General features: G+C 39.5%; 1 protein-coding gene across 1 annotated transcript in view; it reads left to right on the top strand.

Annotated features, from left to right (window-relative positions):
* Nucleotides 1–4,943: 4,943 nt before the first annotated feature.
* Nucleotides 4,944–15,686, top strand: part of TENM2 (teneurin transmembrane protein 2) — a 2,093,216-nt gene continuing 2,082,473 nt past the window's right edge. The window contains exon 1 of the mRNA XM_048860042.2: nt 4,944–5,043. The gene's annotated coding sequence lies outside the window, so the exon portion shown is untranslated. The remainder of the gene's footprint in view (nt 5,044–15,686) is intronic.

Genomic DNA, 15,686 nt, shown 5'->3' on the forward strand with positions numbered 1-15,686 from the left:
GATATCTCGACAGCAAAAGTTGTGTACAGTCCATTCTACCCAAGCTAGCTTGAATCCAGTAAGCACAAATACAAATAACAGTGCAGGCCGTACAAGCCCGGCACAGACCCTGGGTATGTACTCAGCTCACAAGTCCACTCTGAAACACACATTGCTCTGTCTTCATTGCTATAGTTATCCATACTAGTTGGATTCATGCTACCTTGGGTAGGCTAGCCAATGCACAGCTTTTACTATGTAGACATACCCTTAGTCACACAAAAGTTTCTGAAATCCGTGTACAAAGTAACTGCAGGACTGGGGCCAGAAAGAAGGAAATAATTTCAGATGTGAACTCAAAAATGGTGACAAGCTCAAAGTAACATTTCTGATGAATGATTTGTTGCTATGATAACTTGTGTGTAGGTTTTATGAAAATTTAAACAACAATAATAATAATTAATAAATATAGATTTTTTTTAGTGATGGAAGTGTGATATTATGAGTATGCTTCTGATTAAATTGAGCTCCCTAGGAAGATTCAGCAACGTTACTGGTTCTCCGTGAGTCTGAAGCACTGTAGGCTGCAGCTTTGGTATACATACCAAATAATAAACACCACCACCAATTGTATTCAGTAGCTTTAAATGGCATCTTCTTGCATTCCCTCCTTCCATCATATTAGACATTGGCAATATAAATATTTTACACTCACACAAATCCTGTCTCTCTCTTCACTACCTCCATCCATTAACAAAGCATGTGTGCCTCTAATGAAGTTTACTATTTTGTGGTGTGTCACTCACACTTTGGGGGAAACAATGTAAGATAAACTATATCAGTGCTATAGGCTGCAGAGTCGACATCTTGTATTAGAGAGATTTATGTGGTCTATCACAAACATTTAGCTTTTCTACCTAGTTATTAATCAGCCTGGTCTGATCCTAATGTTACTGAGTGACACAATTCTCTGTACACCAAACAAGCTGCTTCACATGAAAAAGGGAGGCTTAACTGTGGTCAACAATGAATTCTCACTAGAAAGAGAGGGGTATCTTGTACAGATTCAAGTTTGTCAAAAGCTATTAGGAGAGTCATTCAATATAGTATTTCAGTTATTTGCTGAGAGCCTCACTGAGCCTACCATCTTCCTCAAAATAGGGTATTAGGATATGCTTTTATATATATGTGGCTTATTCACACTGGTAAGTAATATCAATCAGATTAGAGGGGTTTTTTTTTTAAATATACTTTTAGGGCTCCGATCCTGCAATCGAATCCAAATGGTAGACCCTTCTGACGATACCAATCCCACTGAATTTAAAGGAGCTGCTCATGTGAACAGGGACCTCCCTGTATGGATCATATTACAGAATGTGAGCCTGCAGACCTTATCTAACACTTATTGAAGCCCAGGTAAATACTCTCATTTCCTACAATGGACATTGCTCAAGTCCTAGACAAGCAAAACAGGTCTGCAAGTATAATACATTATAAATGTAATCTCTCAAGTTTAGAGAGACAAGGGGGGTGAGGTAATATCTTTCATTGGACCAACCTCAGTTGGTGAGAGAGACAAGCTTTTGAGCTGTTCATCTTAGCTCTGTGTAGATTGAAAGCTTGTCTCTCTCACCAACAGAAGTTGATCCAATAAAATATATTACCTCACCAACTTTGTCTCTGGGTCCAACATATCTAGAACAACACTGCAACATCTGTCAAGATCGTCTCTCAAGGCGGCGGGGTGGGGGGAGAGGAAACTCTTTAAGGAACTTTCAAAGTGCAATTGTCCAGTTGAGCTTCCTCCTTTGTTCTGCATATCCTTTTTGCCTCAGGACTGTGTCTAGTTTTTAAAAAGTTATTTTGTTTATTTCAAGAGTGGTCTCAATGGTATTAATCTCTGACAATCTTTTCTCTTATTATTATGAAAAATACTAATCTTTAGTATGCATACAGTGTAATAACTTTTATCTTCAAAGCACTGTACAAACATTTACTCTCTTAATTCCCATTTGTGTTCATTTTTTTCTCTTCCCTCTTTGTAGTGCTATTCTATTTTCTTTCTCTGGCATCTGTGTTTGATGAAAAAGCTTCCATGCCACAATCATCATTTCAGTTTAAAATATGTTAGATATTTCTTCTCTTTCCAGATTTAAACATAGACTAAACAATGTCTATGCTATGAATAGAGTATATATATTAGGCTATGGATTAGCAAATTTTAAATCAACATGTGTTCTCCTGGATCAATTACATGAAGTGGGCTGTAGCTCGCGAAAGCTTATGCTCAAATACATTTGTTAGTCTCTAAGGTGCCACAAGGACTCCTGTTCTTTTTGCGGATACAGACTAACACGGCTGCTACTCTGAAACCAGTTCTACGAGTGACAACTACTGCCAGCAAGCTAGAATTTCACTCACAGAGGCCTGATCCAGTAAAGCATTTCAGCACATGCACAAGTTTCAGTGTCTGATCTCAAAAAAATTGAGCCAGAGGCACACGCCCAGCATGGAAAATTTTACGAATGGTTCACGTTTGGTAAAGTAATAAGTAACTGAATGCAGGATCTTAGAAAGTGGTGGGAATGGGCAATGTTAACAAAATGCACAGTTAGCTGTGCTGCCTCTTACATACAAAAGGGTGAGAAGCACGTAGCTATGTAGACTGAAAAATCAGACCCTTCAGCTGGGTTGAAAAAAAAATTCTATTCAACAAGCAACAATTTGAGGCTAAAGCCTGGTGGAACTTCAAGGTCTCATTGGTTCACATCTAAAACAATAGATTTAATAAACAACCTCCTTCTCGGCCCTAACTGCTTGGAGATAAAGGTTGCACAGCACCATGATCCTCCCATTGGCTAAAGAGATCTGAATGCCTCTGCCTACAGAGAGCTCATTAGCTCACAATGCATCAGCCAGAGATGCGTATGTGACATAAGCAGGATCTGGCAAATTATTTGTATCAGTATATTTAGTTAATGCAACCCCTTTATCTGCTCGTGAATTATCCATCAGTAAATAAATAGTCATTGTTATTAATTAGTTAATTATTTGAAATTGTTGAATGAATGGTTTATGCTCTCAAATTATTCACTGCAAATGTTGTTTTGAGTATTAGGTATTCATCATTTCCTATTACTAGACATATAAAACACATTAGCATATCACATTTCCAAAGTATTCCTTAATTTCTTAAAAACAAACAAAACAAAGCCTACAACCCCTCCCCCACCCCAACAATACGTTAGGTAGGAACATGAGTGCATATCTGAATCCCAATGAATCTATCAAATCTCTTTGTCAGGACTAATGCATTTCCTTGCACCAAATCTATTTTCCTATCATTTTTGCAATTACAAGTTCCTCTAACAGCTGAAGCTTACAAGAAGAACTCAGGACATTGCCCATGCCACACTGATGGGGATTTTGTTCACAGAATTATAGATTTAAGGGACAGTAACTTCCGGAAATGTTAGGTTTTGAAAACAGCACAAATCATTAATTTGTACTGAAGTTAATTGGCAAAACAGTCGGTTCATGAAAGGTATTCAGTGACTTGAAGGTAAACCAAGTCTGTCCAAGCATGAATGCAAATATGTATTATTTGACTACAATATGTTTTATGTTATACTTCCAAAATGTAATGAGTGTTGTAATTATTTAAGCAACTATAGTGTCAAATATTATTTATTAACATAGGCAAAATCTTGCTTGCCATACTTACAACATAACTTCATTGACTTCAGTAGAGCTACTGCCATGATTAAAGCCCTCTGTGTTAAAGACCATTAAAATTAATGGTTAAAAATGCCCCAGATTGCTAAGATTCAGAGTAAACAATTTCCAGAAGTACCTGTATAACAAGATTCAACAAAGTATTTATCCCAAGTCACCATGCTCTGTGCTGGGATGGGTAGCTTCTTCCACTTAATTTTGAACCCACTTGATTATGGGTTCAAAAAATTGACTCAAATGTTACTGAGTTTGTATTCCATGTAGGAAGACTGTAACAAAAGACATATAGAGGGAAAAACCCATGAAAAATAGGGTTGAGTAGTGGAGGATAGAATGGGCAAAGTGAAAATCCAATACAGAAAATACTAGACACAGAAAAGTAAGTAGAGAATGAGGGGGAGAAAGTACATGCAATAGCCTAGCACTTCCTTCAGTCCAGATGGGAAGAGGAGGAAGAGGTATGTTCTATCCCTGCAGCACAGTACAAGCTCTCTTTAGTTAGAGGAACACTTTGGGTCAGATCCTCAGGTGGTGTGAACTGTCATAGTTCCAATTACTTCAGAGGTCTACCAGTTTATAACATCTGAGGGTCTGGTCCTTTTGTTGTAGTTTTTAATTGCCTCACACTTCATGGGAGGAAAAAGATGGTTTGAAGGAAGGATTAGGGTATATAGACATCTTGGGAGAAGTGTGTTTTAAGGAGGGATTCAGAGGAGGAGTGGTGGAAGAGAAGCAGAAGGACAGAGATTAATACCATAGAGATGCTCATAGAAGAAGGGCTAGGGATGAGGGTATGTGAGGGACATCATAGGACAAGATTAGTTGTGTAGTTGGGGCACAACTATTTGCTAGCAGCTGGCAAATGTTGAATTTTAAGTATCAACTGCTGTTTGTTTTGCAAATCCAAAATATAGTTTGAGGTTAACTAAACCCCTGAAGTGTACAACCATCTCTAGTGCAAATCTGGGTGTCCAAATTCCTTAAAGGAGAATGGTTCTTTATTTCACTGTCACAAGGAGCCACCCTGGAACGTCAACAAATCCCACTTTTCCAGCTTGTTGGCTCCAATAACACAATTTGTCTCTTCTCTCCTTTAATATACAGTAAGCACAATCAGGAGCAAGGTGACATTGCTAAAACTAGCCTGCCTTTTATAAAATGACATTTTCCCCTTTTTCAGGTCCTTAAAACACTGCTATTAAGCATTGGGAGGTGAAGATACCAGACAAGAAAATAGCAGGAAACACTAAAGTGCTTCAGAAGGGTTTGATCTGCAGGAAATCTTGTGTGGCTACAATCTCCTACAGTAAAAGCCTTTATTCACAACAGGTAGGTCCATCAACTCAAACTTCTCTCAAGGTTTAATGAACACACCCTTCATAAAAGCATTGTCTTTTTATATTCTTCTCCTAAATACAGAGAAAAACCAAGCTGGTGTTAAATATAGATCTTCATTTACTGTTAAGTTTTAGTAATAGGGTCATTATGTGAGTAGAAATGGGAAAAGCATGGAAATTCTGACTCTTTCATGAGCATATGTTAAATATTTAACCCCATGCACACCATATCTCCATGCACACCCACTGCTAAGCTGTGCCAAATGTTTTTGATATAAAGTCATGATATATATTGACTAATACAGGTGAAATGCATGCTACCGCCCTAAAGCCCACGTGACTTCCCCAGGTGGTGCACTTAGAGGCTGAAGCAGTGAAATAAACTCCCTGCACAGACATCCTGAGGCCTTCCACAGTTGCTTACGCTGGACTAGCACAGAGACCTAATCTTTGTTGTGTGGTAGTTGTGTACTCCGCATGTGCAGCCATAAGGCACTTCACATTTGCAGCCAAAAGACACAGCGTACATGATGAGGAAGACCTTGCACTGGCCATGTACATCCTGGTGAATTTCACGTTAGATGAACATCAGAGACCTTTCTGTGCTCCTTTAAAGAATATTTGTTATTTTTCCAAAGAGCTATAATGCCCGTGAGAAATGAACTAAGTAATAATGCCATGGCTGAGTGGCAATTGTTGATAAATGACTCTTCCTTTATAATAATATAAATACATGGTGTGTGGGGAGGGGTGGAGGGTTGAGTTGGAGCTACAGATTTAGAGTCTAGTCCTGATTTGGTCCTCTTGGAACTATTGTAATGTAAATGTGAAATGATAATGTTCATGGAGTTTACAAAGGGAAAATGATATATGATTGTAAAATGTGTTCTAAATGTTTATCATGTAATTAGAATGTTTTAAAAATAATATCTATCCTTCCCCTGCCTTTAGCTAGTATGACTCTGTCTAGGAGCAGAATGACTGGGCATCTACTAGTGACAGTAAGGGTTTGTCTACACTGCAATTAAAAACCTGCAGCTTTCCTGTACCAGCTGACTCAGAATCACAGGGCTTGGGCTAAGGGACTGTTTAATAGCTATGGAGATATTTGGGCTTGGGTTGCAGCGTGAGCTTTAGGACCCTGTGAGGTGAGAGGGTCCCAGAGATTGGGCTGACACCTGAGCCTGAATGTGTACACCGAGGTTAAACACCCCTTAGCATGAGCCCCATGGGCATGGGCCAGTCACATGTGTCTAATTGCAGTGTCTTCTAAACAAATCCCCTTGTTCTAAAGGAGGGAGGAATGAGGAAGGCAAGAGGCAGGTTGGGTCAGACATAAAGGTAACCATAAAACCTACTGGCTCCCTAAGAAAGGCATAATCCAAATGGAGGCAGGATCATTCCACACATGCTGCTGCAAGAGATGACAAAACTTAACTGAATTTTCAACAGGCAACAAGGAGTAGCAAAATGGCGTGAACCTTATAAATAAAGTGTAATGTACTTATTTAAAAATCCACATACACTGATCTTTGTCAGAAGTGCTAGGAGCTGGAGCATTTGTAAACCTGTCATCTTTCCAGGAACTTTTGAATGAGATGCAAGATTAGAAAGTTGTGCCATAGCAGGAACCTTTAGTATCCAGGAGAAATTACATGAATCTGTTCATCTGTTTTTCCCACCATTCAGTCGTGATGAAAATTAATAACAATATGATTGTTTTTAATTCAAAGGGTGAGATTTACATTACAGTTCTCCTTTCTAAAGGGAAAGAAGCTCCACACCCACACAGTTTTATCACAGGCCTGAGGGCACTGTAGTTTATTTCAGCCAATTAAAATAACAATTACTGTTAGAGACACTAATAGGAACACCCTTCTGCTAGTTAGTTCCGCGTCCCCAATGGCATGATTAAAACCCCTCAACTTCAAATTATTGTACTGTATGGCTGCCTTTACTTCAAAAGAATATTTACAGTAGTATTGTACAGCATTCATTCCATTTAAATAATCATTTTCACACTTTGCCTGTCTAAATTGTTTTAGGAGTCCTTTTCTTTCCTGTAACTTGCCAGCGCATGCATTGCTGGACAGAGAACATCTATGCTTTTAATGCAGAACAAACTACAGTTGATTGAGCTCTTTTGGGCATGGATTGTCATTTACCAGGTGTTTTCACAGTGCCTAGCACAACGGTGCCTTGACCTGAGTGAGAATTTTAGGTACTACCACAATATAAATATTAATAAATAATAATAATTAATATACTATATTCACTGCATATGATGGCTTAGATTTTACATGACAAAACTCAGGAAATTCAATCGAACAGCTTCCACAATACTTCTTTATGCATATTTAATATTAAGTATTGCTGCATCGGGAGCTGTCTTGAATATCTTCTGGGGCCAGATATTGCAGCTTTTGTTTGTCTGTCTTCCATTGAGCTCAGCCTGGGCATTGCTTTTTTGAAATTAGATAAGACATACTCTTACACTGGAGTGTTGCCGAGAGAGAGAGGGGGGAAAAACAAATTTCTTAGGGATCAGTCCTCAGCTGTGTCTAATTAAAATTCAGAGGCATCTGGGGGGAAAGACAGAATGATGTCTCTAAACTGTGTATCCACTCCCTTATTCTGAGCTTTCTGGGAGTCAAAATGGACCCTGGAGCAGCTTAGAACAGCCCTGAGGATACTTTATGTTGCCATGCCTACAGCCAGCCACTGCACCAGCTGAAGATCTGGAGGAGCACTGTGAGAAGGGAGAATCCTCTTACGCTGGCAAACCCATTTCTTTGCCACTCCCCACCCCTCACCTCACCTGTCCCCTACACAAAGCTATGGTGGGACAGGTGATACAGAGCTGGCTTTTGCCACTTCAAGATTTCTGTGTGTAGAAAGACTCCTCAGCTGCCTCATGCTGCTAAAACAGTGAAAAGCAGCTGGATCAGTGGCTGAGGATTGAGCCCTTCATGTCTGAAAAGTTGCCCGCAATGAATGTATATACTTTACATCATAAAATGCTCACCAGTCTTACACCTTGTGATGGTACAACTTTTTATGGTCTATTACACCAGCAGATGCTTGGTTTGTGAATGAATGAAGACTCTCCAGACTTTTATAAAGTTGTTAATAGACCCATGTGAAAACTTTTGTTACAAAATCCCAAACCAAGCAAAACTGAGGAGCCATTTCAGCTGTTTTGCTTTGAGATTTTGGGTTTCCAGGGGGTGTGAAGTCAGGAGAAATTAAACACTAAATGCATTGCCCAAACCCCCATAAAATTGAGTTTGCCCAGGATGTAGTCTGTAAGTAGTATTTTGTCCAGTCTTTAGGTGAGTAACCTGCAGCACAGTAAAATTAAGAATGGATTTTCAAAAGCACCCAAGTGATTTAGTAGCACAATCCCATTAAAAGTCAACAGTACTGGTGCTCCTATGTCTCTTATGTGTTTTTGAAAATCCCACCCTGTGTGACTTGACCACTATTGCACAGTAAAGTAGCATCAGTGTCTGGAAAAGAATCAGAGGGTTCTGACTCCCAGTTCTCTGTTAAAAGAAAAGGAGTACTAGTGGCACCTTAGAGACTAACAAATTTATTTGAGCTCAGATAAATTTGTTAGTCTCTAAGGTGCCACTAGTACTCCTTTTCTTTTTGTGAATACAGACTAACACGGCTGCTACTCTGAAACCAATCCTCTGTTGAAACCGATGGATTGCACATGCTTCCTAAACACATAGGAGATGCAACCTTAGTTATATTCACTGGAGATGCAGAAGGGCCATCGCAATCCCATTCCACCTTTATAGTTAGCATATACATTTGAGTCATGTGAGCATAGTGCATGTTTTCTTTTGTTGTTGCTGCTATTGTTTTAAATTGAGTTATTGCTTGTGAGACAGCCTAGACTGACAAGTTGATTCTGGATCTCTGTGGACATGGGTTCAGAGAGTCTTAGAAGCTTTTTCAGAAATAACATTTTTCCCTTAATATTAATGTTTTACATTTTTCATCTTCTCCTCATATGACTTCTGTAGTCACCCAGTGTTGTACCAGGAGGATCGTTAAAGCCTGCTTAACTCTGTTTAAATAGAAGGTCAGAAATAAATATACATTGAAAAAAAGCAGGGAAAATTCCATACTCCATTACCGTGGCCTAAATCTGAAGTTGTTCCATTGACATCAGTGGAGTTACTCCATATTTACAGCATGGTAAATGAGAACATGCTTACACCTGCAGAATTTTATGATGCAGTTGATATGAAAATATGCATGTATGTATATATAAACTCACAAAACTTCCTTTCAGTTTATTCAACCAATGTTCTCTTATGCTTTGTGCTTCAACTTACCATATTATGTATCCATTAGACCTCTCCCACCCCAGCCAACATAGGTAAGAAAATAGAACATTTTGAGGGCTACTGAAACATGCACATTCTCACGGTGGCTGAGAACAGACATGGCTGTCATTGATTCCACTGCACGATCTCACATGGTCAATGAACCTCATATTGCTTTTGCAGCTGTGTGGTCTGCTGGTCTAGTGTTAGGTGCCCATTGTGCTTTAAAGTGTCACATATTTGGTGAGTATAAACCTGCATGACTTTTTCCCTCTTACACAGACCTTGATATAAAAAGAAGCGGAAGCATCATGTCTGTTTTAAATCATTTAGGTAAAAAAACAAAATAATAAACTGTGGTAAACTTTATACTCGGCATTCTCTTACATTAGATCTGAAGTAATTTCTAGTGTGTCTAACATCCCATAATATATTAATGAAAAGGGGCCCCAATGAATCTTTAATAAATGCAGCTGTTAATCTCTTATTACTGGTAACTTTTATCAATGGACATAGAAAAAAGATAGCGCGGCTTGATTGTAATGTGTAATGCTGTTCCCATTGCAGGTTTAAGGTATATAAGGGATTTAGATGGTCATGGTCATTTGCTTTCTTGTGTGTATTTTAAGCATGGTTAGGTATTTTCTCTCCTCTCCTCTGATACCAGACTTGCAATTTTTAGTATATCAGACAGACAATAACCTTACCCATTCCTATGCAATGGGCTTAATCATGCACACTGCAGGGGCAAACTGCTGTGCTTATAAAGCCTAAGGTAAAACTTGATGGAGCAGCACAGGGGGTGCTGGGAAATCTGATTGTGGATTAATGAAAATGTTGCTGAAGTCCTACGTACTCTAACTCCTAGCTGATATCAGGAGTAAGACCTCAGAGAGGATGACATATCTAAGCACATCATTAGCATGATGCGGACAGAGTTTAAGCCCACTTCTCAACCCCTCAGTCCCATAAGTTCTGTACCCCTGAGAGCAAAGGAGCAGATATGCAAAGGCTCGATCCATGCTATTCCTCTGGGCAAAGAACTACTTTACTTGTTCCCATGTGTAGCTTCCACTTCCGCTTGAGCACAACAGCTTTGTGATGTTGCTTTGTGGGAGGTCAAGTCTGAAGTTAGTAGATCAGTGAAAAATATTCACTTTGTTTTGATCCTATATATTTACATGCTTTTAATTTTGGATAACTATCCCATACAAACCCAGTAGTCAATCTGCATAAATATTCATAGGGTATTTCCAGGTGATTTTTATATTTAAGCGCAAAGAATATTGAAGCAAAAGAGCAGTTGCCTTGACAGCAACTGGAAAGAGTAGCACACCTACCAAGAAGGCAAAAGTTTCCCACAGGCTTCCCATTTAGTTAAAATCTCTTGCTTATTCTGCAGGAGTTCTGCACTGCATGTTGCTGCAAAAGAGGATTGCTGAGGTCTATATGATTTTCTAACCATGGTGAGGCTGGAAAAGTTATATGGAGGAAGATGGGGAAAAATGGTTAGGGAATTAATGCAAAGAAGAAAAGGGGCAGGCATGATGGGCTAATTAGCCTTGTCCTGCTTCTAGCAAGCTGTCCTTATGCCTGAACCATCTACTGGCTAATTTGAAACATCTCCTTGTTACTGGACTGGGTGTCTGAGAAAATAAGCGATTTCTTAGGAATGTTAATTCCAGTTGGTGTGCCTCATCTGCAGCTTGTCATGTCAGTGTAATTCATTTAGCACAGTAGTCATCAACATTTCAGTTGTATCTGTGGTTAGTATAGTTTTTCTATGTGTCTGTGCTAGGGGGTTAGCTCCACAATATTTAAAATAGTCCCCCAGAACAGCATAATATGGGTGGTATTTCCATAGCTACACAAATATTTTGATTTTTGTTTTCTGTGCACTGCACATTTCAGTTTTTTCAAGTCTATGGGAGGCAGCCGCTATTTTGTGCTCAGTTCAGGTGTAGCCTGTTAGAAGAACATGCACACATAATGTTTTCTCAGGAAGATTTTACATTTGTTCTGTCTTGTTTTGTATTTTCCTTAATCTATTTTTTTGAAGGTCACTAATATTAAAAACACATGGTTGCTCCTTTTCTGTAGAAAACATAAGAATTGAGATACGATTTAGGTTATGTATCTCAAAAGATTAAAGAAAAGTTTGGTTCAATTAGCATAAACATACAATGGTTTGAAAGTATATTTGTGATGTGGTGTGAATATCTCACTGGCAGAGAAAGAGTTAACTGGAGCCAGAAAGCAATTAATGTAACCATTTGCACGTGAAAGATGTTCTGGGTCCAATTTATGATTAGGCTCAGCTATGGTAGAACTGGATGGCTGAATTAAGGATAAGTCCCAGATGAAAGGAGCAGGGTGACTAAGAAAGGAAAGACTTCAAGGCAGTAGAAAGGAGGCCTGAAGAGAGAACATCTTTGGGAACCTTGGGAACATCTCCTGAGAGTCAGCACTAGCTGGGACAGTCCCTTTTTAAGCCCTGTCAGCTGTACTGACTTTTTTTTTTCACCAAAAGGAGGCATTTGTTCCATTTGTTTCTGCCTACTTGATGAGTTGGCAAGAGCAAACAGGTCAAATGCCCACTTTTGTCAAAAAAGTTGGGTGCGGTGAGGAGGAACATGGGGGCGAGTGGAGATGCCGGCCCCCTGCAGGAGGAGAGGCAGGGATGCGGGGGAGACAGCGTTCCAGTATGTGCTTCTCCTGACCCCCCACAGGGTTCCAAAGATGGGCAACGGCCTCGGAGGGGAAGGTGGCAGGGTTCCAGCAACCGGCAACAGCCTTGTGGGGGTGGAGACGGGGTGTCTCAGGCAAGTGGCTGGGGGTGTCCAGTTTTCTCTTTGGGGAATATGGTCACCCTAGTGTTGCTGGCAAAGGCTAGGAGAGACACAGGGAAAGGATTGGATAGGTATGAGCTCTTGTGGGGAGCCCTGACAAAAGGACCAGACACCAGGGAGGCATCCCTGCATCCAGAATCTGGGAGAGAGTTGGAAGTATGTGTTGGGAGAGGACAACAAGAAGCCAGACAACAAGAAGCTCTGGGAGGTGTCACTCTGCACAAGAGCAGGAAAGAACTTTGAACAGCCTGCAAAGGAGTGACATGAGGAGTGAGGGCTCTGCAGGGGGGGAAAGGCCTAGAAATAGGCTGAGGCAGGAAGTGGTCTATGGAAACAGCAAGGAGTCTGAAGGACCAGAACTTAGCTATTTGTTACAGGGTCCTTCATTCTGGAACACAGAGTAGAGAAAGGGCCTGAGTTCCCCTACTAGCCACCAAGGAAAGTGGCATGAAAACTCCACAATATAAAGAGTTTACGTATCATTGAGCCCAGAGCCAGGCTGAAGAACCTGGCATAAGGTCATTGAACTATTATTTTGTTAGACTCTCTGTTATCCTGGAAGGGGTGGGAGTGAATATGACCTGGAAGAGGGCTGAGTCATGAGAAGAAGCAGACCACCACAGGGCTAGAGTAGCTATCTCAAAGGGGCATCAGACTAGGAGAGTCTGCTATGCTGTGCCCAACCCTGAGGGGGTATGACACAGGGGAGTCACTCTCCAACAATATCCAAGTTTATCTGCCCCTCTACATTCTGTTATAATAAGAAAGAGTGAACTGGCTGTTTAACAGATTTATTTCTGTTTCAAGTCTACAGGGTTTGATCTAATCTTAGTTTCTGCAAATTGAATTAGGCCTACAATAATATGTTTTCTTTTTGAAATACATGTACATACACAAGACCATTTAGTTTTAAAGAACAAAATGAATTCCCTGTTCTGTCCTGTTCCCCACTTCAACCACTCCTCTCCCCTACCCCACATTTTTTTCATGTGGAAAGTATGAGAGAGTGTTAGTGCCAGATTATCAGTTAGAACTGTTTCTCTCTTCCCCCCCTCCCCGCCCCGCGCTATTTCTTGAGAACATCCAAAGCTTGTTATGCGACTGTGGCTGCACTTATATTCCAAATAAGTTATGCTGGGCTAACAGAATAACTGCCTCCAAATATTTGTCACTCAAATTAAATATAACTACAAAGAATTCTGATAGTGTGAGGATGGTTGTGAGATGGGTTTGGTGAGGTTTGGTCCTCATACATAATATTTGATCAGTTATTTTATGGCAACATTTTCCAACATGAGAGTGAAAATCGTGTGCCTTTGTAACCCACTTTCCCAACCAGTGGGCAAACATAGGCTTTTCAGGGCTCATCAACTATATATAAGTTTTTGTCGGTACACCAATTAAGCTCTATTTTGAAAATATAGTCATGTACAACATTCACTAAATAAAAACAACAACACATAGTAAGCATGGGAAAGAAGCACAACAGAACGTAGAGGAAAGGATTTCGTAGTCAATATTTTTTTCTTAAAAATGATCATATGTTCCTCTGAACCCTGCATAAATAACTGGCAATACTACAGATGGATCACTGTAAGTTAGCACATGGCACTTAAGTATTGCTGTTGCTCTGTCTGGGTTATAACTAGAAGCAAGACTTTATAGTTATTGCCCTGTCAAAGCCAGTGTTTTAATCACCACCTTCATTACTGTCTCCATGTTTTACTTTATCTACAAGCCAGTAAGTCAAGCCAGTTTGTCATTTGAAGTAAGAGAGGTTCATTTTGATATATGCATATTTTAATATTCATTTTTTTATTGGTAAAAGAGAGATTCAGTGCAGAGTCACATCAAAGAAAGTAGAAATGTGTAGTAGAAGTGTTATATTTCCTTAGGAAAAAAATATGTTATAGTGAGAATTCCTGGGAAACACTGGAAGGCAGGAGTTACCACATGACTAACTACAGTTGGTATTTTTTTTAATGGTTTTCTGTTGAAAAATCAGTTCAATTGAAATGAAGGTGTTTTGTGGGAATGTTGATTTTGACAACGTCCTATAAGAACAAGTCTAAGCCTTTGTTTTGACTTTCTTATTTTGTTTTGATCTTGTTGAAACATTTCATTTTAATTATAAGTTTGATTAATTTTGTTTCAAATTTATTTCATATTAAATTATTTTAATATTATAGTATATTCTTATATTTAACTTGTAACATATTATATTTAATATTTTAATACAATGTAAAAGTCAAAATGAAATCAATAGTATTGAAACAAAACATTTCAACTTTATTGAAATAAAACATTTCTATGGTGTCTAATCAGAATTTTAGTTCCACAGGAAATTTCAAAATTTCAGCTTTTTGTTTTGAAGTTGAATGGAAACCCTTTTCAAAATGTCTGCATTTACTGTACAGTGCAAAATTCTGATTTCCTGCTATCTCTAGTGCTTACTTTGGCTTTTCAGAATTAGTTTAGGAATACCAATGACCGTTCCTCCAAACAGAAACCAGATAACACTGGCCTGATTTTTACTCTCACTTATACAGGTGTAAATCTGGAATAAGTCCAGTGAGATCAGCGGAGTTGAGCTAGTGCAAGTGAGAGGATAAGCAGGAACTAAATGTGCTTGACCATTATTGTGGAACCAATCTTGCACTGAAATCGAAATCTACATACATTTCATCTATTTCCTGTGCAGTGACAAAGGATCACGAATAAGACAAAATGCATGTTGATCATTGCTACCTGAAGGTGGAGTATTGGCCTTTGGGAAATGAGTTTGTGACTGCAGTCCAGTACTTTATGGATAAGGGACCACATATAAAAGGCACCAGAATTATTGATGTTAGTTGACAGTCATGCCTAGAAGACAAGCCAAGACTTGACTAGGCATGGAGAGGATCTTTCATTTCACTGCTTTTGGTGGTCCTTCTAGGTCGGGCTTGAGACACATTTGCACTACCAGTGCCTGGACTTTACCTCTGCTTTGCATAAATAGAAGACCTCTGTCAAGTTGGTATCTTTCACAAGTGCTAAATTAACTTTTGGATTAATACTTTCAAATCAACTGCAGCCAAAGTACAAAAATATCTGATCCATCATGCTGAGGCCCATGAAGCAGAGGTGTGCTGAAAGGAACTTTAAAATGTAATCTTGTAGGTCTCATTACACCTGTGAAAGTAGGGCTGACTCTTGTGTGTCACTTCTAGGTCATTACTATTGTCGTCCTATATGGTATCCATGCTCCTTGTTTGTGCCTTCATCACAGCTCGGCTGGAAGGTTTCACAGGGAAGGTGGCTCTTCTTCCACTGTTGTTGAGTGGAATGCTGTGGGTAGACTAGGGGAATGGCACAAGGCAAGGCCAGTGAGTATGTGACCAGTGAATCTACTCCTCACAAAGTCCATGTGCAACTACCACTACAGTGCACCAGCATTAGGAATG

The sequence above is a fragment of the Caretta caretta genome, chromosome 8 (assembly GCF_965140235.1).
Source record: "Caretta caretta isolate rCarCar2 chromosome 8, rCarCar1.hap1, whole genome shotgun sequence".
In the NCBI taxonomy this organism is placed as follows: domain Eukaryota; kingdom Metazoa; phylum Chordata; order Testudines; family Cheloniidae; genus Caretta; species Caretta caretta.